Source organism: Ovis canadensis, chromosome 18, assembly GCF_042477335.2.
Source record: "Ovis canadensis isolate MfBH-ARS-UI-01 breed Bighorn chromosome 18, ARS-UI_OviCan_v2, whole genome shotgun sequence".
Lineage (NCBI taxonomy): Eukaryota > Metazoa > Chordata > Mammalia > Artiodactyla > Bovidae > Ovis > Ovis canadensis.
In genome coordinates this window covers 46,026,359-46,050,070 of record NC_091262.1, presented here as the reverse complement: position 1 = coordinate 46,050,070, position 23,712 = coordinate 46,026,359, and the positions used below count along the sequence as shown (strand labels likewise).

General features: G+C 38.1%; 1 protein-coding gene and 1 pseudogene across 6 annotated transcripts in view; one reads left to right on the top strand and one right to left on the bottom strand.

Moving 5' to 3' along the window:
- PEAK1 (pseudopodium enriched atypical kinase 1) overlaps positions 1 to 23,712 on the top strand; it is a 323,221-nt gene that overhangs the window by 127,829 nt on the left and 171,680 nt on the right. The gene's annotated exons all lie outside the window — the stretch shown is intronic.
- On the bottom strand, positions 1,018 to 1,308 carry LOC138423390 (ATP synthase subunit f, mitochondrial pseudogene; annotated as a pseudogene).

Sequence of the window (23,712 nt, the reverse complement as noted above, 5' to 3'; positions counted from 1 at the left end):
CCATCACCAACTCCCGGAGTTCACTCAGACTCACATCCATCGAGTCAGTGATGCCATCCAGCCATCTCATCCTCGGTCGTCCCCTTCTCCTCCTGCCTCCAATCCCTCTCAGCATCAGAGTCTTTTCCAATGAGTCGACTCTTCCCATGAGGTGGCCAAAGTATTGGAGTTTCAGCTTTAGCATCATCCTTCCAAAGAAATCCCAGGGCTGATCTCCTTCAGAATGGACTGGTTGGATCTCCTTGCAGTCCAAGGGACTCTCAAGAGTCTTCTCCAACACCACAGTTCAAAAGCATCAATTCTTCAGCACTCAGCTTTCTTTTCTTTTTTTTTTTCAGCTTTCTTCACAGTCCAACTCTCACATCCATACATGACCACTGGAAAAACCATAGCCTTGACTAGATGGACCTTTGTTGGCAAAGTAATGTCTCTGCTTTTGAATATGCCGTCTAGGTTGGTCATAACTTTTCGTCCAAGGAATAAGCGTCTTTTAATTTCATGGCTGCAGTCACCATCTGCAGTGATTTTGGAGCCCCCAGAAATAAAGTCTGACACTGTTTCCACTCTTTCCCCATCTATTTCCCATGAAGTGATGAGACCAGATGCCATGATCTTCGTTTTCAGAATGTTGAGCTTTAAGCCAACTTTTTCACTCTCCTCTTTCACTTTCATCAAGAGGCTTTTTAGTTCCTCTTCACTTTGCCATAAGGGTGGTGTCATCTGCATATCTGAGGTTATTGATATTTCTCCCGGCAATCTTGATTCCAGCTTGTGCTTCTTCCAGCCCAGCGTTTCTCATAATGTACTCTGCACAGAAGTTAAATAAGCAGGGTGACAATATATAGCCTTGATATACTCCTTTTCCTGTTTGGAACCAGTCTGTTGTTCCATGTCCAGTTCTAACTGTTGCTTCCTGACCTGCATATAGGTTTCTCAAGAGGCAGGTCAGGTGGTCGATTGGGTGTTAATTCTCCGTTAGTCTATGAAAGGATTCGGGGTGCTCGGCCCGTATCATGGTCAGGAATGCAGAGTGTGCCTTCTTCGGTGGTACTCTCTTGGCTGCTCTTGTTTAAGATCCTTGTAAGAACAGCCACAGTTGAAAAGCACATAAGCTGCCAGCACCATAGAAAGGCCAGTGACACTCCCATTCTTCATGTTGAAATACTTGCTGTAATACCGGTAATAACCTCTTTGCAATATTCGAGCAATGCCTTTAGGGATAAAATCTCACATTAGTATCCAGCTTGGCAGCTCCCTTAATTTGACATCTAGGAGTTTCTTCTCCGTTAGTAGTACAGCTGACGCCATCGTGGAGTCCTGGCTGTCTGCTCCAGTAGAACTCTTCCCTGTTGGGCAAGGTTTAAGGCACACACAACAAAAAGTCTTTCCACGTTCTTCATAGGCTTTCTCACCACTATGAATTCTCTGATGCAGAAAAAGAGATGCATTTTTTCCAGATACAAATGTTTTTCTGTCACTGATTATTTTATAACTTGAATCCAAATCTGTATTCCAGCTTGTTTCTTCCCCCACAACCATTCAGGGGTCTTTTCCTTGCTCCAATAACACAATTATGTCTGGTTTGGAAATGAAATGACCCAGTGAAGCCAAGTTACTATAGTTCTCCATCATCCCATCTTGGTACAGTTTCTTCTGAAGAGGGTCAAATTCCCACTCATGAGGAAAGAACTGTGTAACCAACATCCCTAAATGTTATTGGCCCACAGGCCATGGCTTTAGATCTACAAGAGCTGGTCAGTCCTCAGAATTCCTTTACTAGAAAAAAAAAAAAAAACAGAGTCCAGGAAACCCAGACTATCCCTGACAGACTCAGGCTGCCTCTGACACAGTTGTTTCCATGGCAGCCTCCTCGTTTCTTGCTTAGATTGATGCTACTCACAAGCCATTGGCATCAAGAAGCAGGAAAAAACCCAAAGTGAAAGTCACCTGTTCCAGTGTAGGAAGTGCTATCTCAGAGCCTTGGTCTTCGATGAACATCTTGAGCCTCTGTACCAACCCTTGACTACCTATCTCTAGACTTCTTGCATGGGGGGAAAAATCAATGCCCTATTTGTTTAAGTCACACGTAAGTCAGGTTTTCAATTGTTGTTCAGTCCCTAAGTCATGTCCAACTCTTTGCAATCCCATGGATGGTGGCATGCCAGCCTCCTCTTTCCTTCACTATCTCCTGCAGTTTGCTCAGGTTCATGCCCATTGAGTTGGTGATGCCATCTAACCATCTCATCCCCTGCTGCCCCTTCTCCTTTGCCTTCTATCTTTCCCAGCATCAGGGTCTTTTCCATTGAGTCAGCTCTTCACATCAGGTGGCCAAAAGATTGGAGCTTCAGCTTCAGAATCATCCTTCCAATGAATATTCAGCATTGATTTCCTTTAGCATTGACTGGTTTGATCTCTTTGCAGAGCAAGGGACTCTCAAGAATCTTCTCTAGCCCCACAGTTTGAAAGCATCAATTCTTTGGCACTCAGCCTTCTTTATCCAACTCTCACATCTTTACATGACTACTGGGAAAACCATAACTTTGAACATATGGACCTTTGTCAGCAGTGATGTCTCTGGTTTTTAATATGCTATCTAGGTTTGTCGTAGCTTTCCATCCAAGGAGCAAGTGGCTTTTAATTTTTTTCTAACTTTCCTTTAATGGATGTTTAACATGTACACTACAGTACACAGTGATACAATGAATTCCCATCACCACCCAGCTGTAATAGTTGTCAATATTTGACTAACCTTGTAAATTCTCACACTTTCTCTGTTAATAATTAGAACTTAAGGAATTCTGTAACAAAAGTATGTGAAAATACTGTGGAAGCACAGACAAGACTGACTAACTTGGCCTGAGGTGGAGGGAGAGGCTTATCAGGAGAGACTTCACATAGGAAGTAACATCAGCAGAAAACTTAAGGGCGTAGGAAGTAACATCAGCAGAAAACTTAAGGGCAAGTAGAAAATGGAAGAAAGAGATTGCTAGTAAAATTTAAAGCATTTATAAAGGGCCTTTATGATACAGTCAAATAATGGGAAATAAATTGGTGTGGCTAGAATATAGAGTTTATTAGAGAAGAGTGTCAGTACGTGAGTTTAAAAAGATGATTTGATGCCAAGTCATAAAACAACGTACATACCATACCAAGAATTCTCAGGGTCATCTTACAGGTACCAGGAAATGAAGAGCGTAATTAGGTTTGGAAGAATAACACTGACGGTAATATCACCTGTGATTCTGGGGTAGAAAATAGAGGAGACAGTAAACTTTACCGATGGTCCAAATGATAGAAAGGGCTTCCCTGGTGACTCAGATGGTAAAGAATCCATCTACAATGAGGAAGACCTGGGTTCGATCTCTAGGTTGGGAAGACTCCCTGGAGGAAGGTATGGGAACCCACTCCAGTATTCTGCCTTGGAGAATCCCACGGACAGAGGAGCCTGGCAGGCTACAGTCCATGGGGTCACACAGAGTCGGACACAACTGAGCAGCTAAACACAACAAATGATAGAAAGGCATTTAGTGATAATTGTAGTGGATTTGGGCAGGGGAGATAACTTTATAAGGTATTTCAGAGGAAGAATTAACATGATTTTTTCCCTGGATAGGACGTGGAAAAGAGAGTCAAAGTCATCATGACTTGAGGAGATAAGATGGTGCCATTATTGGAGAAATAATATAGCAGAAGACAGGATTAAGCAAAGTGCAGAAGATGAGCTTGGTTTTTGAAGTCTGAAGTGCTGATAGAACGTTCAGGTGGAGGTATCCAGGGGGCCCAAAGGAAATATAGGCCTGAACCTTAGGACAGTTTCAAACCAGAGAGTCCCATAACTTGTCTTTTCTGCCACATATTGCATTTGTCATATGTGTGTATGTTTACATACACATATATGTGGATATATATCCACATTTGATCCTCATTATTAATGGATTGCATATTTGCAAATCCATCTACTTGCTAAAATTTGTTTAAACTCCCAAATCAATATCTGTGCTGCCTTCACAACCATTTGCAGACATAGGCAGAGTGACAAAAAAATTGAAATGCCTGAGGTTTACATTCTCAGCTGAGGTTGACATCTTGCCCTCTTGTTTCAACTCTCATATTATAAAGAAGTGTCTTTTTTGCCATCTCCTTCGTGCCATGTTTTTCACATTTTTAATGCTTTCTTGGTGGGTGATTTCACTGATTAACTTGGCCTCTGGGTTCTGTGCAGAAGTACTGTGTAGTGTGCCTGAGCACAAGAAAGTTGTGATGTTTACTGATGGTGAAAATACGTGTGTTAGATAAGCTTTGTTCAGTCAGGAGCTATCCTCTTGGCCATGAGCTCGATTTTAATGAATCAACAGTATATATTAAATAAAGTATCTCTAAACAAGTACACATTAAAAGAAATTACATATTGATAGGTTGATAAAATGTTGTAAGCAGAGGCTTGTAGAAACTTAACCCTGTTTTCCATTTCCTAGAAGGGATGAAAGTATAGCATTCACCAGTTCAGTGTTGGCAAAAACTTTATAGAACATAACTACCGCACATTGCAAGAATCCACTCTGTGTGTGTGTGTGTGTGTGTGTGTGTGTGTGTGTAAATCTGCTACTCTTTTATGAATAATCCTTGCATGTGTACAGTTATTAGTCCCAATTTGTGCTTGAGATTATGATCCCAAGAAATATATCTCTTTCTTTTCCTGTTAAAAAAATAAATCCGTTTCAGAGAAAAACAGTTTGCTTTTGCAGATGGATGATTCCATATTGCCTCAGCCAGTAGGTCTTTCATAAGATGGAATAGTGCAGAAACGTAGGTGACACTGACAGAGTCTAAACAATCATCTGCAGCACGCTTGGGCATGACATGTTTGTCAGCATCGTATTGGTAGGCTGCCAGTTTCTTTTATAGTAATGCTTTCTCTTCAGCAAACCAGCAACATTTCCAGTCCCTATTCTCTTAGAGAAGTTAGTTTTTACAGTGGTAGTCATGTGTGCGGGGATTTCATAATCCAAGACTAGTGTTTGTGCATTCATATCTGTCAATTTGCTTAAATATCATAGCCCAAAAGAATTTTTTAACCTTTCATTCATGAATGTTAGTTCATATCAGTAGGGGTGTTTTAAAATGACAGGTATGATGTGAGAGTGAGAATCATCTATATCTTCTGATATAACATCAGCATTATGTTGCAAATTCACATTCACCTTCGTGTCTCTCTTTTTAAATTGTCTGCAAAGCTGAAAGCAGGGAATTTGCATTTACAGTCAAGGACAAGAAAACATACAACTCCATGCAAATGAATGTTAAGCTCCCAAATACTTCTGTGCTTGTTTACATAAATCTGTTTCCTAATCACCTTTTCTCTTGGTATAGAAGATGTGCCCGGGGTTGTTATTACCTAATACAGATATACTGTCGAGTATATAAAGTAACCAATCAGAAGTCCACTTCGAGATGCTTCAGTTTAGGGTGGCTGGTTTACTTGTTCTATTTGTTCTTCTAATGTGATCCTCTTCTGACTGTTGCGTGGTTATCGTATTAGGATGAGTCTTACCTGTTTTTACTGCAAGCAGTAGATTTTGTGTCTTGAAGTACAGTTCAGAAATAACAGCATTTCTTTCCCTTCTTATTCTTGGTGATAACCTTAGTTTTTATTCTTCATATGAGTCTACCTCATGCATCTGTTCTTCTTCTGTATTATAACTAATGTATTTAAGTTTCAGGATTGATATTCTTGAATTCTGCATTCAGAAAGCAGGGTATTTACAGTTGAATTGTGTAATTCTGTGAATTGACTCTGTGAATTGATGTTGAGTTTTCTATATTTTCATTTTCCACTGCTGATTTGGAGCAACCTAGTGTTCCAATATTAATGATTATTTAAGGAGATTGACTAGCCCTTGAACTAACTGAAAGAAAGTCTCTGTTACCTTGTTCCAATTTCAGTGAACTATTGTGCTATATAGAGATATGTTATAATTTCAGGGTTTTATGTAAAGTTCTTCAGTACATGGTAACCAAGTGGGAATACCTTCTGAGACTTATAAAAATGCAAGAGATTAACTAAAAGATGAAAATATCTTTCTCAATATCTCCCTAATTGGAGTACAGGGTAGTATCTATAAATGGCAATTAAATCATATAGTTCCAGAGAAAACTGTTTAAAAATCTTTGGTGATTTATTGGTTGTGTCTCTAAATCATTTTATATTGATGGCTGCATTCATGAGTTTATATTAGCTGTTTATTATCCTCCAGTCTTTTCTTAATGTGTCTCCTTTAATGTGTCCATTTCCATCTCTGTTTTACTCACTCAAATACTTTAATTTCTTTTCTTCAACAATCTGTGAACAATCTCTCCTCGTATCCCCAGATCAAGACTTTTTTCTAAAGAAGTACTGAGTAGTTGCCCTTCTCACTGGCTTTGTATGTATAAATTGTTTGCTGTTTGTTATTAGTTTGCTTAGTTTCAGTTCAGTTTAACAAAAATCTCCCGAGTGCTTGTTGTGATGATGTGTGAGCTTAGTGGGGTAGGAAAATGTACTCTGGAGGCTTCCCAGAGAAGGTGATCCTGGACCTGAATCTGGAAGAACAAGTAAGAATTTCCTATTCATGGAAGGAGCATAAGTTTATATTGGCTACGAGAACAGCATGAAGTCTGACAAGTAGTTCAGTATGGCTGTAGTGTGATGAAGTGGGAGATAGGAAAAGAAGATGAAGAGATAGGCTTGAGCCAAGTCATGGAGGGCTTTATGTGTCATACGTGGGCATTTTAAGGACTTTATCCTTATCCTGTGAATAGTAGCTTTTGAAGAGTTTGACAGGTGTGGCAGGATTTTCATTTTAGAGTGATCATTTTGATGGGAATATGGCAAATGACTTTGAGGTAGGGTAAGAGTGCATGCAGAGAGGAGAGTAAACCAGATAGATTACTGATTCAGTCATATTGAGAGACAGTGCCCTGGATTTGGATACCATTAATAGGGGTGAAGTTGAGGACATAGACATGAAAAGTGTTTAGAGTAGAAATGAATCAGACATTTAAAGTAATTGGTGAGATGTGAGATTACTGTCAGACTTTGATTTGAGTGTCTAAGTGGCTGTGGTGCTGTTAATAACCATAGCAGGGAATTTAAAGAAGGAATAGATGTTAGGAAAAGTTTTTGATGTATTGTACCTATAGTACTTTCAAGTGGAAGCATATAGAAAGCAGAATGTAGGCATCTGATGCTCAGATGAAAGGTTAGGATTAGAGATATTCATGTGGGGATCCTTTCTGTCCTGGTTGGAGCACAGAGAATGTGGGTAGATGTGAAGTAGGCAGAAAGCTGAGCCCTAAGGGGAAAGGAATGGAGAAGAAACTGGCAACCTACTTCAGTATTTTTGCCTGGAAAATCCCACGGACAGAGGAGCCTGGCAGGCTACAATCCAAAGGGTCACAAAGAGTCAGAAAGACTGAGCAGCTAAATAAGAAAGGGAAAAGGGAAAGAGGAACCCAAGGCAGAAACTGAGCAGGAAAAAGCTCAGTGTCTTTGCTTGAAAAGAGAACACAGGAGGACAGCTTTATCCTTTTGTATCCTCGGGAAAACCTTGAATAATATAGATACTTTGTAAATGTTTGCTAGTTATTTTATTTAGCTGGAAAGCACCTCATTTACTTTGAGATTTTATCTTTTACCCAATTCCATGACATGACAAGAAATATTTTAAAATTCATATCGTTTCATGAGCACCTACTGTGTACCTTGCTTCTGCTGCTGTGCTCAGTCATATCCAGCTCTTTACGACCCCATGGACTGTAGCCCAACTATAATGCCAGGCTCCTCTGTCCGTGGGATTTTTCAGGCAAGAATACTGAAGTAGGTTGTCATTTCCTCCTCCAGGAGATATACCTAGGCACTGTGTTAAATATTTAATACACGTCATCGGATTTTATCCTTCAAATAATCCTACAAGGGTAGGTTTTATTATTTTTCCAATTTGTTTTGAAGAACTTGAGAATAAGAAAGATTTAGTGCCTTTGTCAACTTTTTCACGTGTCATGTAACTCCAGATTTCATTTTCTTAACCATCAATGATCTATTATGTGTTTAGGCCAAAAGATAATTTGAAAGTCTCCTGTTCTGGTTCCATTGTGATAATTATTCTGACCCAAAGGCACTGATTTATACTAAATTCTGCCTTGTCAGTCTTATGTAGATTAGTACGGTAGTTGGACATGTCTTTGTTCCTGAGTGCAATACGGCTTTACCTAATTCTTTTTATCTTTCTGGGGCACTATTTCTTTATTAGTATTAGCAGTTTGCACTAGATGACTGCTAAATTGCTTAATGTTGTAAAATCCTTTAAGTCCATTATTTTGAAAAATTCAAAAACAGGCGTTGCTTAACATCTACTAACAGATTTTAGAGATCTACAGGATAATTACTGGGTTTCATGACTCAACTAAAATTATATGTAAAATATGATGCATGTGTGTGCCTTTTTCTGGGCATGCAATTCATAGCTTTCATCAGATTCTCATAGTTGTGTATAATACCTCACCACTCACCCTTCACTCAAAAGATTAAGACATATAGCTCTAAAAACATCTGTGCATACTGCTTTGTGCAGTCCTATCCTGACTAGTTAAGCCCTGTTTAACAAAGTATTGTTACTCATTGAAAGTAATGTTTGAGGTAAGGTTACTTTTTTAAGGGCTTCCCAAGTGGCTCAGACAGTAAGGAATCTGCCAACAGTGTGAGAGACTTGGGGGTTTTCTTAAGGCTATTTAAACCTATACTATTTTCTAAAGTAAAACACCCCTTGGATATTTTATCTATTAAAAAAAAGTCCATTAAATAGAATGAGTGTTGTGGTAAATTTTAAATGCTTATAGTAAATTTTAAAATGCTCAGTTTTAAAGTATGAGTCAAACGACCTTCACTAACACACATTTCCCATGTTGCATCATCCTGTAGGAAAAGAATACTTGAGGCCCATTCCTAGGAAAGAAAAGGAAGCAATGACATAATACCTAGAGTTGGTGCCAGTTAAACTGGGTTTGTACTTTTTCTTTTCTTAATGTAACACGTTTATTCTAATCTTGGGTCTCTCTTTCTTTTCAGTCTCTTGCTTTATTCTAGCAGCAGATCTTATAACTGTAAACTTTGCCTTAGTGTGGAAGAGACAGAGATTAATAACACATGCCCCTTTCTAGGGATTTGTCATATCTGTGAATATGAACAACAGAATGATAAAAAGCTAGATAAAAGTTACATTTCCAGATAAGAAGCTTGAGAGGTCTGGTAAATTGCTCAAGGTAAAAAGCTAGTAGGTAGTCAGACCAGAATTCAAATTCAGATTTGTTGACTCCAAACCCCATTTGCCTTCCATTTTTGTCACACTGCTCCTCACTTTCACTTTTCACTTTCATTCACTGGAGAAGGAAATGGCAACCCACTCCAGTATTCATGGCTAGAGAATCCCAGGGATGGGGAGCCTGGTTGGCTGCCATCTGTGGGGTCGCACAGAGTCAGACACGACTGAAGCAACTTAGCAGCAGCAGCAGCAGCAGCACAACTTCTTGTAACTGAAGTGGAGGGACCAGGACCCCATATATTTAATTTTATAAACATTTCTGATAAAGTAAAAGGAGAGGAAACATTCTCTATTCCCCTAGAGTTTAGGAAATTAGAGAAGGAAAATAATATTTGTACAGCACTTAGTATGTGCCAGGTACTGATATAGGGTCTTAACATGAGGTAGATCATTTCAGTTCAGTTCAGTTCAGTTGCTCACTCGTGTCCAACTCTTTGCGGCCCCATGAATTGCAGCACGCCAGGCCTCCCTGTCCATCACCAGCTCCTGGAGTCCACCCAAACTCATGTCCATCGAGTCAGTGATGTCATCCAGCCATCTCATCCTCTGTCATCCCTTCTCCTCCTGCCCCCAATCCCTCCCAGCATCAGAGTCTTTTCAAATGAGTCAACTCTTCGCATAAGATGGCCAAAGTATTGGAGATTCAGCTTCAGCATCAGTCCTTCCAAAGAACACCCAGAACTGATCTCCTTTAGAATGGACTGGTTGGATCTCCCTGCAGTCCAAGGTACTCTCAAGAGTCTTCTCCAACACCACACTTCAAAAGCATCAGTTCTTCGGCACTCAGCTTTCTTCACAGTCCAACTCCCACATCCATACATGACCACTGGAAAAACCATAGCCTTGACTAGACAGACTTTTGTTGGCAAGGTAATGTCTCTGCTTTTTAATATGCTATCTAGGTTGGGCATAACTTCCCTTTCAAGGAGTAAGTGTCTTTTAATTTCATGGCTGCAATCACTATCTGCAGTGATTTTGGAGCCCAAAAATATAAAGTCTGACACTGTTTCCACTGTTTCCCCATCTATTTCCCATGAAGTGATGGAACCAAATGCCATGATCTTTCTTTTCTGAATGTTGAGCTTTAAGCCAACTTTTTCACTCTCCTCTTTCACTTTCATCAAGAGGCTTTTTAGTTCCTCTTTACTTTCTGCCATAAGGGTGGTGTCATCTGCATATCTCCTGGCAATTTTGATTCCAGCTTGTGCTTCTTCCAACCCAACGTTTCTCTTGAGGTACTCTGCATAGAAGTTAAATAAGCGCGGTGACAATATACAGCCTTGATGTACTCCTTTTCCTATTTGGAACCAGTCTATTGTTCCATGTCCAGTTCTAACTGTTGCTTCCTGACCTGCATACAGGTTTCTCAAGAGGCAGGTCAGGTGGTCTGGTATTCCCATCTCTTTCAGAATTTTCCACAGTTTATTGTGATGCACACAGTCAAAGGCTTTGGCATAGTCAATAAAGCAGAAATAGATGTTTTTCTGGAACTCTCTTGATCCAGCAGATGTTGGCAATTTGATCTCTGGTTCCTCTGCCTTTTCTAAAACCAGCTTGAACATCAGGAAGTTCACGGTTCACGTATTGCTGAAGCCTGGCTTGGAGAATTTTGAGCATTACTTTACTAGCATGTGAGATGAGTGCAACTGTGTGGTAGTTTGAGCATTCTTTGGCATTGCCTTTCTTTGGGATTGGAATGAAAACTGACCTTTTCCAGTCCTGTGGCCACTGCTGAGTTTTCCAAATTTGCTGGCATATTGAGTGCAGCACTTTCACACCATCATCTTCCAGGATTTGAAATAGCTCCACTGGAATTCCATCACCTCCACTAGCTTTGTTCGTAGTGATGCTTTTTAAGACCCACTTGACTTCACATTCCAGGATGTCTGGCTCCAGGTGAGTGATCACACCATCGTGATTATCTTGATCGTGAAGGACTTTTTTGTACAGTTCTTCTGTGTATTCTTGCCACCTCTTCTTAATATCTTCGGCTTCTGTTAGGTCCATACCATTTCTGTCTTTTATTGAGCCCATCTTTGCATGAAATGTTCCCTTGGTGTCTCTAAGTTTCTTGAAGAGATCTCTAGTCTTTCCCATTCTGTTGTTTTCCTCTATTTCTTTGCATTGATCACTGAAGAAGGCTTTCTTATTCCTCCTTGCTATTCTTTGGAACTCTGCATTCAGATGCTTGTATCTTTCCTTTTCTCCTTTGGTTTTCACTTCTCTTCTTTTCACAGCTATTTGTAAGGCCTCCCCAGAGAGCCATTTTGCTTTTTTGCATTTCTTTTTCTTGGGGATGGTCTTGCTCTCTGTCTCCTGTACAATGTCAGGAACCTCATTCCATAGTTCATCAGGCACTCTATCTATCAGATCTAGTCCCTTAAATCTATTTCTCACTTCCACTGTATAATCATAAGGAATTTGATTTAGGTCATACCTGAATGGTCTAGTGGTTTTCCCTACTTTCTTCAATTTAAGTCTGAATTTGGCAATTAGCAGTTTATGATCTGAGCCACAGTCAGCTCTGATGAAAAACAAACTCCTAATCTTGTTTTTGCTGACTGTATAGAGCTTCTCCATCTTTGGCTGCAAAGAATATAATCAATCTGATTTCGGTGTTGACCATCTGGTGATGTCTATGTGTAGAGTCTTCTCTTGTGTTGTTGGAAGAGGGTGTTTGCTATGACCAGTGCGTTTTCTTGGCAAAGCTGTATTAGGCTTTGCTCTGCTTCATTCCGTATTCCAAGGCCAAATTTGCCTGTTACCCCAGGTGTTTCTTGACTTCCTACTTTTGCATTCCAGTCCCCTATAATGAAAAGGACATCTTTTTGGGGTGTTAGTTCTAAAAGGTTTTGTAGGCCTTCATAGAACCATTTAACTTCAGCTTCTTCAGCGTTATTGGTTGGGGCATAGCCTTGGATTACTGTGTTAATGAATGGTTTGCCTTGCCGACGAACAGAGATCATTCTGTCGTTTTTGAGATTGCATCCAAGTACTGCATTTTGGACTCTTCTGTTGACCATGATGGCTACTCCATTTCTTCTAAGAGATTCCTGCCCACAATAGTAGATATAATGGTCATCTGAGTTAAATTCACCCATTCCAGTCCATTTTAGTTTGCTGTCAATGTTCACTCTTGCCATCTCCTGTTTGACTACTTTCAATTTGCCTTGATTGATGGACCTAACATTCCAGGTTCCTATGCAATATTGCTCTTACAGCATCGGACCTTGCTTCTATCACCAGTCACATCCACTCCTGGGTATTGTTTTTGCTTTGGTTCCATCCCTTCATTCTTTCTGGAGTTATTTCTCTACTGATCTCCAGTAGCATATTGGGCACCTACCAATCTGGGCAGTTCCCCTTTCAGTATCCTATCATTTTGCCTTTTCATACTGTTCATGGGGTTCTCAAGGCAAGAATACTGAGGTGGTTTGCCATTCCCTTCTCCAGTGGACCACATTCTGTCAGACCTCTCCACCATGACCCACCCATCTTGGGTGGCCCCACATGGCATGGCTTAGTTTCACTGAGTTAGACAAGGCTGTGGTCTGTGTGATTAGATTGACTAGTTTTCTGTGATTATGGTTTGTGTGCCTGCCCTCTGATGCCTCTGGCAACACCTACCATCTGACTTGGATTTCTCTTACCTTGGACGTGGGTTATCTCCTCACAACTGCCCCTCCTGACCTCTGACATGGGGTTGCTCCTCCCCGCCGCCACTCCTAGCCTCTGACGTGGGGTAGCTCCTCCCAGCCGCTGCCTCTGGCCTCGGATGTGGGGTAGCTCCTCTCCTCTCCTCTCGGCCTGCTCCTCTTGGCCACCACCCCTGACCTCGGACGTGGGGTAGCTCCTCTCGGCCACGCTTCTGTGAGGTCAGTCGCAGCCGGCGCGCTTCTGCTGCATGGTCCGTCGCGCGGACCTGAATTGCCCTGAATCACGTAGCTAGTAAGAAACAAAAGCAGATTTGAAACTCTTCATTGTGAAAGGTTAGATAGGATTTACATCATACCTATTGACTTAAAATTGAATGTCACACAAATCAAGTGAATAGCTGGAGAGTTTGATCTAAGCTCCTTTTGTGATTTGTGTCATTTCTCAGTTCATTTCTGTTCACTCACTCAGTCATGTCGGATTCTTTGCACCCCATGGACTGCAGCACACCAGGTTTCCCTGTCCATCACCAGTTTCTGGAGCTTGCTCAAACTCATGTCCATCGAGTCGGTGATGCCATCCAACCATCTCATCCTCTCTCATCCCCTTCTCCTGCCTTTAATCTTGCCCAGCATCAGGGTCTTTTCTAATGAGTCAGCCCTTTTCATCAGGTGGCCAAAGTATTGGAGCTTCAGCTTCAGCATCAGTCCTTCCAATGAATATTCATGACTGATTTCCTTTAGGATGGACTGGTTGTATCTCCTTGGAAGTCCAAGGACTCTCAAGAGTCTTCTCCAACACCACTATTTAAAAGCATCAATTCTTCAATGCTCAACTTTCTTTATTGTCTAGCTCTCACATCCATACATGACTACTGCCAAAACTATAGCTTTGACTGTACAGACCTTTGTCAGCAAAGTAATGTCTCTGCTTTTTAACACGTTGTCTAGGTTGGTCATAGCTTTTCTTCCAAGGAGCAAGTGTCTTTTAATTTCATGGCTACACTCACCATTTGCAGTGATTTTGGAGCCCAAGAAAATAAAGTCTCTCACTGTTTTCATTGTTTCCCCATCTCTTTGCCGTGAAATGATGGGAACAGATGCCATGATCTTCGTTCCCATAAGAGTGGTGTCATCTGCATATCTGAGGTTATTGATATTTCTCCTGGCAAAAAAAAAAAGTGTCATTTGTAAACATTCTTAATTGGACTGTTAACATTTAAGTCTTCTTCACCAAAGTAATATTTACATTTTCTTAATAAGCTTTCCATTCCAGTTTGTAAAGGTAATTGTCTAAACTGTAGTAAAGACAGTTCAAATTCACAAAACAGTAAATGGCATCACATGATAGAAGGGATTTTGAGGTAAGAGTCTCTGATCTGTGTCCTTCCTGCTCCCAAATTTCCTACTGACTTGTGTTATCTACCAGTCTCTTAGTCTACTTTTGGACTCGTTTTGTGAGATGAGAGGGTTGAGTTAATTGTTCCCTAAGTCTCTTACAACTATGAAATTATTGCAAGAGTAAATAGATTTTTTAATGTGCTTCATATGTAAATATCAATGCACTTTTAGAGATGAGACATCTTTAGAGATCATCAGACTGAATCCTCCCATATGATAGATACAGAAACTGAGACCCTTATGTTTGTATGACACTTTAAACATCCAAAACTCTTTCACCTACCTTAATCTCATACAAGCTTCACCGTAATCTTGTATCTTTATTGTACAAAAGAGCAATTGAATTGGTCTAGGGTCACATAGCTGACCCTAAACTAAATGATTGACTAAACCTAGAGTTTTCTTTTTTTTCTTGCTGTAGTGGGATTAATTATATCTTTGTAATGAAGTCTTACTGCAGGAAAAAGTGAGAATTTAGTGGTTTATGAAATAAATCCAAGCAGGAAAAACAAGCGTTTCCTAGTATAAATGTAGTGACAAGCAGTATAAATAGCAGGAACAAAGGGAGAAGGGAATGGCAAAAACTCAGATCTGCATAGATTTAATCTTTGTTTTCTTTTTTTCCTGGATGAGGAGTGGGTGTAATGGACTTTTAATACTTTTGTGTTTAACAGTAGTGTACTACTTGAATTGCTTTATCCACAATGAAGTAATTCATAGAGAAACTGTACTTTATAATCAAATACTTAATTCTCCTAAAAGAAAAGGGCAGAACGAGAGGGTAACAGGTAGGAAGGCTAGGGGTCTCCGAATGGAGGAAATAGGCTGCAGGTGTCAGACATTTTTTTATCTCTCTCTTAAGAGGCAGGAGGAAATAAACTGCAGGTGTCAGACTTTTGGCTTCCTTGGTAGGTCAGTTGGTAAAGAATCCTCCTGCAATGTGGGAGACCCAGATTCAATTCCTGGGTTGGGAGGATCCCTTGGAGAAGGGATAGGCTATCCACTCCGGTACTCTGGCCTGGAGAATTCCATGGACTGTAGTCCATGGGGTCGCAAAGAGTCAGACACGACTGAGTGACTTTAAATGTAAAAAATAAGCTATAAATTACCTAAGGAAAACTTAAGACAGTTAAGTCAAAAGGATATAAGGCAAATGAGCTAATAAATATGTGTGGGAAGCTAAATTTTACTGAAAATTATTTCATTATTTCACTGCCTTTAGTGATGTGAGCTCAATTTTCTTTCCTATTTCCACTTAGTAGTTTTGGGAGCATTAACTGTCCCCATGCCAGTGATCTTGCTGTACAGATCAGTAGATTCCTTTACTTTGGTAGCTTTCTGTAAACAATATATATATATATATATATATATTTTTTTTTTTTTTACATAATATATATTTTTTAACTGGAAAAAAATTGTATTAAAACTAGTTTATGGATGTTAGTCATTATTCTTTTACAGTTCTGTTTCCCCAATTGTCCTTCCTTTAAAAGGAGGTAATTTTCTAGATTACATGGTGTGATGGTGCTTACTCTGTGGATATGAAAATTTGGTCGTTAATAAAATCTCTTTTTTTATTCTATGTTAAAGTTTTTAATAAACTGTATTTTCTAGAACTAATAAATGGAAGGAGAATCTTCCATATCTTTTATCAAATGAAGAAAACAATAAAGGATGTAATAGATGTACAACAAAATTTAAAGCAACATTAAATAAGATTTCTTCTTGAAAGCTTTTTTCCTTAGGAGTCTTTAATTTTAAAGATTAGGAGTCTTTAATTTTAAAGATTCTCTTGTCCTGCGAGCTGACGTTTCTCCCACATGCCCTTTCCTACAGAGCTCCACCTTTTAGCTAACTCCCATTCTAATACCATCAGATCCATGGTATTCAGGGAAATGGCATTTGAGGAAAACTTAAATTCTCAGTTTTGTATCTAACCTCAAAACATGTGCAAGGGTATTTTTCAACCATTGCTTTTAAGGTTCTTTAAAGGAAAAAAAATGAAAAGACCACTTCAGAGTAGGTGATATTTAGTTTTGGTTTTGAGATATCTCTAGAACTAGTCTCCTAGAAACTTTAATCATCTGACATAAAAAGTTTTTTATTGAATTGTACCTATAATATGACTCTGTCTTGCTTACCCAGACTACAGTAAGTTTTAAGGACTACAATTAACTTCTCATTGGCCAGCTATGATTTAGTGGTCATAATAAAGTTATGTTTAGCTGAGGGCTTAGAATTTTTTTTAAGTGATTGGACTTTTTTTTCCTGTGATTTGTCAGTTTCCTGTGTTTGGCACTAGGGTTAAGGAGCCAGGCTTCCAGTCTGGTGCCTCATTCATTTTAAAACATTCTCTCAGTACAGGAATGGTTGAGAAGACATGGGTTTACTCCATTAAGCTTTTTAATTTCTTAAACTACTTCTATAAGAAAATTGGGCTCCCCAGTGGTTTGGTGGTAAAGAATCTGTCTGTAGTGGGGGAGCTACAGGAGTCATGGATTGGATCGCTTGGTTAGAAAGATCCCCTGGAGGAGGCATGGCAACCTTCTCTAGTATTCTTGCCTAGAGAATCCCATGGACAGAGGAGCCTGGCGGGCTGCAGTCCATGGGGTCGTGAAAAATCAGACACGACTGAAGTGACTTAACACACCCATAAGGACATTATTGAAACACTTTTTTTTTCAGCCTTGTTTAGAAATTTGGTAACAGTAAAAAACTGTTGTGCAACGATATTGATTCAATATTAATATAGATTTGCTTTCTTCTATGGAGTTTAGTTTCTGTATCAGGGTACTTTCTAAAAATGAGATAAGTTCTTATAGATGTATGGAAATTTGAGGAACTCTCAACTCCTTTTCAATGTCATCTTTAGTAAATCTGAGGATGGCAGTGAGGGAAATAGAGATATTGATTTGTGTGTGTGCGTGTGTGTGTATTTACATGTGTGATCTCAACACTGAGGAAATTCAATAAAGTAAAATTTGCATCTTCCTTAAAGGTTAACATAGCAGTGGAATGATAAGGAAATATTAATTAGCTTTCCTTTTCCAAATGTACTGCTGTTTAACAGTTATGTGTAACTCAGGACTTATTTTATATTTTAGTATGTATCTTAAAAGAAGTAAATGAACTGATTCATATTTTTTAAAAAGAAATGTAGGTGATAAAGGAGAGTTACAGAATCTGCTGGGCTATATTTGTATTATCAGTTCATCTGTAGTTGCCTGGTTATTTGGATTTATTAGAGAAAAATAGTATCAGTCAAGCAAGTATAGTTAATTGAATACTTGTTGGGATATATGTGTGCCAGTTTTATTTTTCTTATTTCTCAAAATGAGAAAATTGGATGATTTTTCTAAGTATTCAAGAATTATTTGTTGGCTATAACTATTATTGAAATAAATAATCATTTGTTCTCTAGTCTTATTTCTTTTATAAAACTCCATCTCAAACAAAAAAGAAAGAATTAAACCAAAGGCCATTTGAGATTGCAACCAAGGTTTTCTATGAACACTAAATTTGGAATTAAAATTATGTGAGTCCTCTCGCTGGCTTTGCTCATTTTTGTATGGGAACAAAGCATTTCAATACAAGCCTTACTAGTCTGCAGGTCTTCTACAGGAGATAAGAAGGAGTAAAAGATTTTGGGAACTCTGAATTTTCCATACAGGGTAAACAAAAAAAAGCACATTATTGTATTGAGTAAAACCATTTAAAATGGCCTGCTTTCTCTTCTCCAGTAATGGCAATACCATATGTCTTATAAAATTAAAAATAGCAGGTGTCATTTTGCTAGCATGAATGCTGGTTCACAGACTTTAAAAGCAACCTATAGAGAAGGACTGATGTGATAAAGGGAGCACAAATCTTATATAGTCCATATAGTCTGAGGCCTGGTTATTACTAATAGGGGAGAGTCCTATCTAAAGGTCATCTAGTCAAAGCTAATAACTAAGATTAGGCATTGTGCTCAGTCACTCAGTCGTATCCAACTCTCTGTGACCATGAACAGTAGCCCACCAGGCTCCTCTATCCATGGGATTCTCCAGGCAAGAATACTGGAGTGGATTGCCATTTCCTCTCTGAAGTTAGACATTAACAGCCCATAAAAAGATCACAGAAATAACACCAGTAGTAGAGAATATCGAAACATAGCCCACACTGTCTGAAGTAGGATTATAGAATCCACTTGAGTGCATGGATGTATTCTGTGCTCCTTATTAACTCTGAGATAAAACAAATTTAACAGAAGCATGAAATAGGAATAGGTTTTAGAATAGAAGTAAGCTTTGGAGATCATTTAATTATTTCATTTTTCAAAGAGAAACCAAGGGTTAAAAGGTAAATTACTCAGTACCAGCTAGGTAGTGGCAGTAGTAGGAGCTGAATACAGCTGACCTTGAATAATGGGGTTGATCCAGGTATCATGTATAGTCTTCCCTCTGCATTTCCAGTTCCTCCACAAATAGAGATGCAACCAACTATGGTGTAGTACTAAAAAATATTGAGTACTGAATTTAGTATTGAAAGATATCTGCATGTAAGCGGACCCATGCCATTTAAACCCACATTGTTCAAGATTCAGCTGTACTCTTTTTCTGATCTATCAGTTATTGGAGATGGGGCTTGAAAAGCTGTGATGGGAGATGATGGTTTTTATTATCATTGTTTTAAATTTTTACATGCAGTAAAATTGACTCTTTAAAAATTAGTTCTGTGAGCTTTAACACATATACAGATTCATGTAAACTACTACTACAAACTGGTTACAGGTAGACCCATCATCCCAGAAAATCCTTCAGACTGTTCCGTTTTGTTCAAAGACTCTACCTACATTTAAACCCCTGACAACTACTGATCCATATGTACTTCATTACTTTAGTTTTGCCTATTCCAGAATGTTACATAAATGGAACTATTCACAGTGAACTCTTTTGTGTGTGGCTTCTTTCCCTCAGCTTAATATTTTTGAGATTCATCCATGTTTTGTATATAAGTGATTTATTCTTTTTTAGTTGCTAAGTAGTGTTCTATTGTACAATTACTTAACCATTTGTTTAGTCATTCATCTATTAATGAACATTTGAGTTGTTTCCAGGTTTTAGTTACACGTATTATAGAAAGCCTGATGCTGCTGCTGTTGTTTAGTTACTAAGTCGTGTCCAACTCTTTGCAACCCCATGGGCTGTAGCCTGTCAGGCTCCTCTGTCCATGAAATTTTCCAGGCAAGAGTACTGGAGTTCGTTGCCATTTCCTTCTTCAGGGGGTCTTCCCAACCCAGAAATAGAACCCACATCTCCTGCTTGACAGGAGGATTCTTTACCACTGTGCCGTCTGGGAAGCCTAGAAAACCTGATAATGAACTCTTAAAGTATTCACAATGTTGGTTCACTTTATACTCTGAAATAATTACAAACTCACAGGAAGTTGTAAAGATAGTACCATGTAGAGATACCCTCTTTACCATTCACCCAGTTTCTATTAGTTACATCTAATATAATTGTAGAATAATAATATCAAAATCAAGAAACTGATATTGGTATAAAATGAGTAATAGTTCTTTGGCATTTTATCACATATGTAGATTCATATAACCAAGACTGCAATCTCACCAGAAAAACTTCCCTCCTTCTGCCCCTTTATAGTCTCACACACACACACACATACACACACACATCCTCCTCTCAACTACCCTTCACTCCTTGCAACCACTAATCTGTTATTCGTCTCTATGGTTTTGTCATTTCAAGAATGTCATATACATGGTAGTAACCTACATGTCTGTCAACAGATGAACATACAAAGAAACTGTGGTACATATATACAATGAAATATTACTCAGCCACAAAAAGGAACAAATCTGAGTCTGTTCTTTTAAGGTGGATGAACCTAGAGATTGTTATGCAGAGTGAATTAAGTAAAAAAGAGAAAAATTATATATATTAACACATATATATATATGTAATCTAGAAAAATGTTACTGATGAACCTATTTGCAAGGCAAGAATAGAGACACCGTCATAGAAAACAGACTTGTAGACACAGTGGAGGAAGGAGAGAGTGGGATGAATTGGGAAGTTGCTGTATAACATAGGGAGCTGAACCTGGTACTCTGTGCTAACCTAGAGGGGTGGGATGGGAAGGATGGGAGAGAGGTTCAAGAGGGAGGGGATATATGTATACCTGTGGCTAATTCACAGTGTTGTATGGCAGAACCAACCCAACATTGTAAAGCAATTATCCTCCAATTAAAAATAAATTTTAAAAATAGTAAAAAATTTCATATTGATAGAATTATATAATATATAACCTTTGAGACTGGCTATTTTCATTTAGCATAATGCCCTTGAGATACACCCAAATTATACTGTGTTCTTTCCTTTTTATTGCTGATGTAGTATTTCATAGTATTGATGTACCACAATTTGTTTAGCCATCCATTGTAGGACATTTTAGTTGCTTCCAGTTTGAGTCTGTTGCATCAATTAAGGTAGTTATTGATATGTTAGGACCTAAATCTGACATTTAATTTTTTGTATTCCGTTTGTTTCTTCTTTTCCATTTTTCTTTTCTTTTCCCTGTTTTTCTGTGCATTACTTGAATACTTTTTAGAATTCCATGTTGACCCACTGTGGTGTTTTTAACCGTATTTCTTTGTATAACTTTTTCCTCATTGCTCTAGATATTACATTGTATGATTAGAACCCACCACAGTCTCCTGTATCATGCTACCTCTACCACTGCTACATTTTAGTACTGCAGGCAAAGTGTAGAATCCTTACCTGCCTTCGGTCCCTTTATTCTCCCTCATTTAATTGACTTAATATTTTCATATATACATTATATTATTTATAGGTAAATATTATATGCATGTGCACATAATTTTGTATCTACTTGTTTTAAATATTTTCTTTAATACATTGTGAACCATATCAGACAGTATTATAATCTTTGCCTAAACAATCAGACATAATTTGGAAGACAAGAGAAGAACTATTATTCATAGTATAACTAGTATCCATAGTTTTTTATTCTTTTGGCCTTCTTCCTGATGTTCCAAGATGTCATCTTTTTTCATTTCCTTTCAGTTTAGAGAACTTTCTTTATCCATTCTTTTAGGGCAAGTCAGCTAGCAATAAATTCTCTTAGCTTTCCTTTACCTAAGAATATCTTGATTTTCTCTTCATTCCTCAATGATATTTTTCTGGAGGAAAAATTCTGGGTTGACAGTTCTTTTTCTTTCAGCTCTTGAAAAAGATTGTGCCAGTTCCTTTTGGACTCTATGGCTTCTTATGAGAAACCCACTGATAGTCAAATTGGGTTTTCCCTGTAGGCAAAGGATCTTTGCTCTCTTGCTGCTTTTAAGATTTTTTTTCTTGTGTTTAGTTTTCAGAAGTTTGACTGTGGTATGTCTTGTTGTGGATTTCTCTGAGTTTACTCTGAAGTTTGTTCAGCTTCTTGAATCTATAGGTTTATGTCTTTTGCCTATTTGGGGAAAATTTTTCAACCATATTTTTTCAAATATTTTTTTCAGCCTTGCTCTTTTTCGCCTCACTTCCAAGACTGTGATGACTTGAATATTTGAACTTTTGGTATAATTTCATGGTTCCCTGAGGCTCTGTTCATTTGCATTCATTCTATGTCCTTTATGTTATTTAGGCTGGGTAACTTCTATTGTTTTATCTTTTTTTAAAATTTATTTTAATTGGAGGCTAAGTACTTTACAGTTGTTTTATCTTTTAGTTACTGAGTTTTTTCCTTCTATCCTCTCCATCCTTTTGTTCAGCCCATCTATTGAATTTTTAATTTCAATTATTATAATTTCAGTTCTGTAATTTTATTCTTTGTATCTTCTATTTTTTATAAAAATTTTATTCTTTGTATTTCTTTGCTAAGACCTTCTGTTTCTTAGACTTTCTATTTTTCTTTTCTTTCCGGTATATTAGTCTCATTGAGTGGTTTTCAGTTAAAACCTGGACATTTATCTCATGAGACTTTACATTTTATTTCAGTTGAGCAGGCCTCTTTTGATAGTACTCTGACCAGATATTGCCAGCTAGAAATGTAAGTGCAGGGTACCACTTACCCTCCACTGACATTTGGGAGAAGACTGCTGTTATGTTTTAGTCGGAGTGGAAGTTCCAGCTCCCCACTAAGTCTCTAATGATACTAACTCTGCTGGGTAGATATCTAAGAGGACAATTATTGGGTTTTATGCTAAGTTTTGTTCAGCTTTGAAAGAAGATGTCAAGCTTTTTTAAAGTGATGGTAAAATTTTACATACCTGCGAGTAATGTCTGAACATTTCAGATATTTTAATTTTATCCTATAGAACTTTCTAAAATAATGAAAACGTTTTATATCAGCACTGTCCAGTACTGTAACCACTAGCCACGTGTGGTTGTTGAGCAGGTTAAATATGGCTAGTACATTTCAGGAAGTTAATTTTTTTACAATTTTATTCAGTTTATCAATTGAAATTTAAATGACTACACGTGGCTATTGTATTAGAGGGTGCATGAAAGCAGCTCTACGTCTTCACCAGTATTTAGGTATCACAGCTCTATATCCTTACCAGTATATCAGAATTCCTAAATTTAGCCATTTAATGAGTGTGAACTGGTATCTTGTGGTTTTTATCATTTAATGTAATTACTGGCCACTTAGTTTTTCTAATGATGTTTTTAAAACAGAAGTTTTTAATTTTGATAGAGTATGGTTTATGAGGCGAAGTAAAGTATGGTTTACTATTTCCATATTTCTTTTTTTATATGGTTCATGCATTTGAATTTTTGCCCATCCTAAAGTAGTAAAAATAATTCTCCCTGTTTTCTTCTTGAAGCTTTGTAGTTTTACATTCTACTCTTAGGTTTATGATGTATTTTCATTTAGTCTTTTTACATATACAAAATCTTGTCACATAGAAAAATTCATTTTTATTCCATATGAATATCCAGTTGATTCAGCAACATTTGTTGAAATTTTTTCTTCCTGCATTGAGTTACCATGGCACTTTTAAAAATTAATTGACCAAGTATTTTATAGTCTATTTTTGGATTTTCTGTTCAGTTCCAGTTTTCTGTATGTTATCATTAGGCTTTTACCAAACTATGTGGATTGCTGCAATGTACCAAACTATATACCAAACTATGTGGATGTTAACTCCAGAAATCAGATATTGTCAGTGTTCATACTTTGTTCTTCATTTTTGGTTTTCATTTCTTATTTAATTCCACTGTGATAAGAGAGGAGAAGGCAATGGCACCCCACTCCAGTACTCTTGCCTGGAAAATCCCATGGGC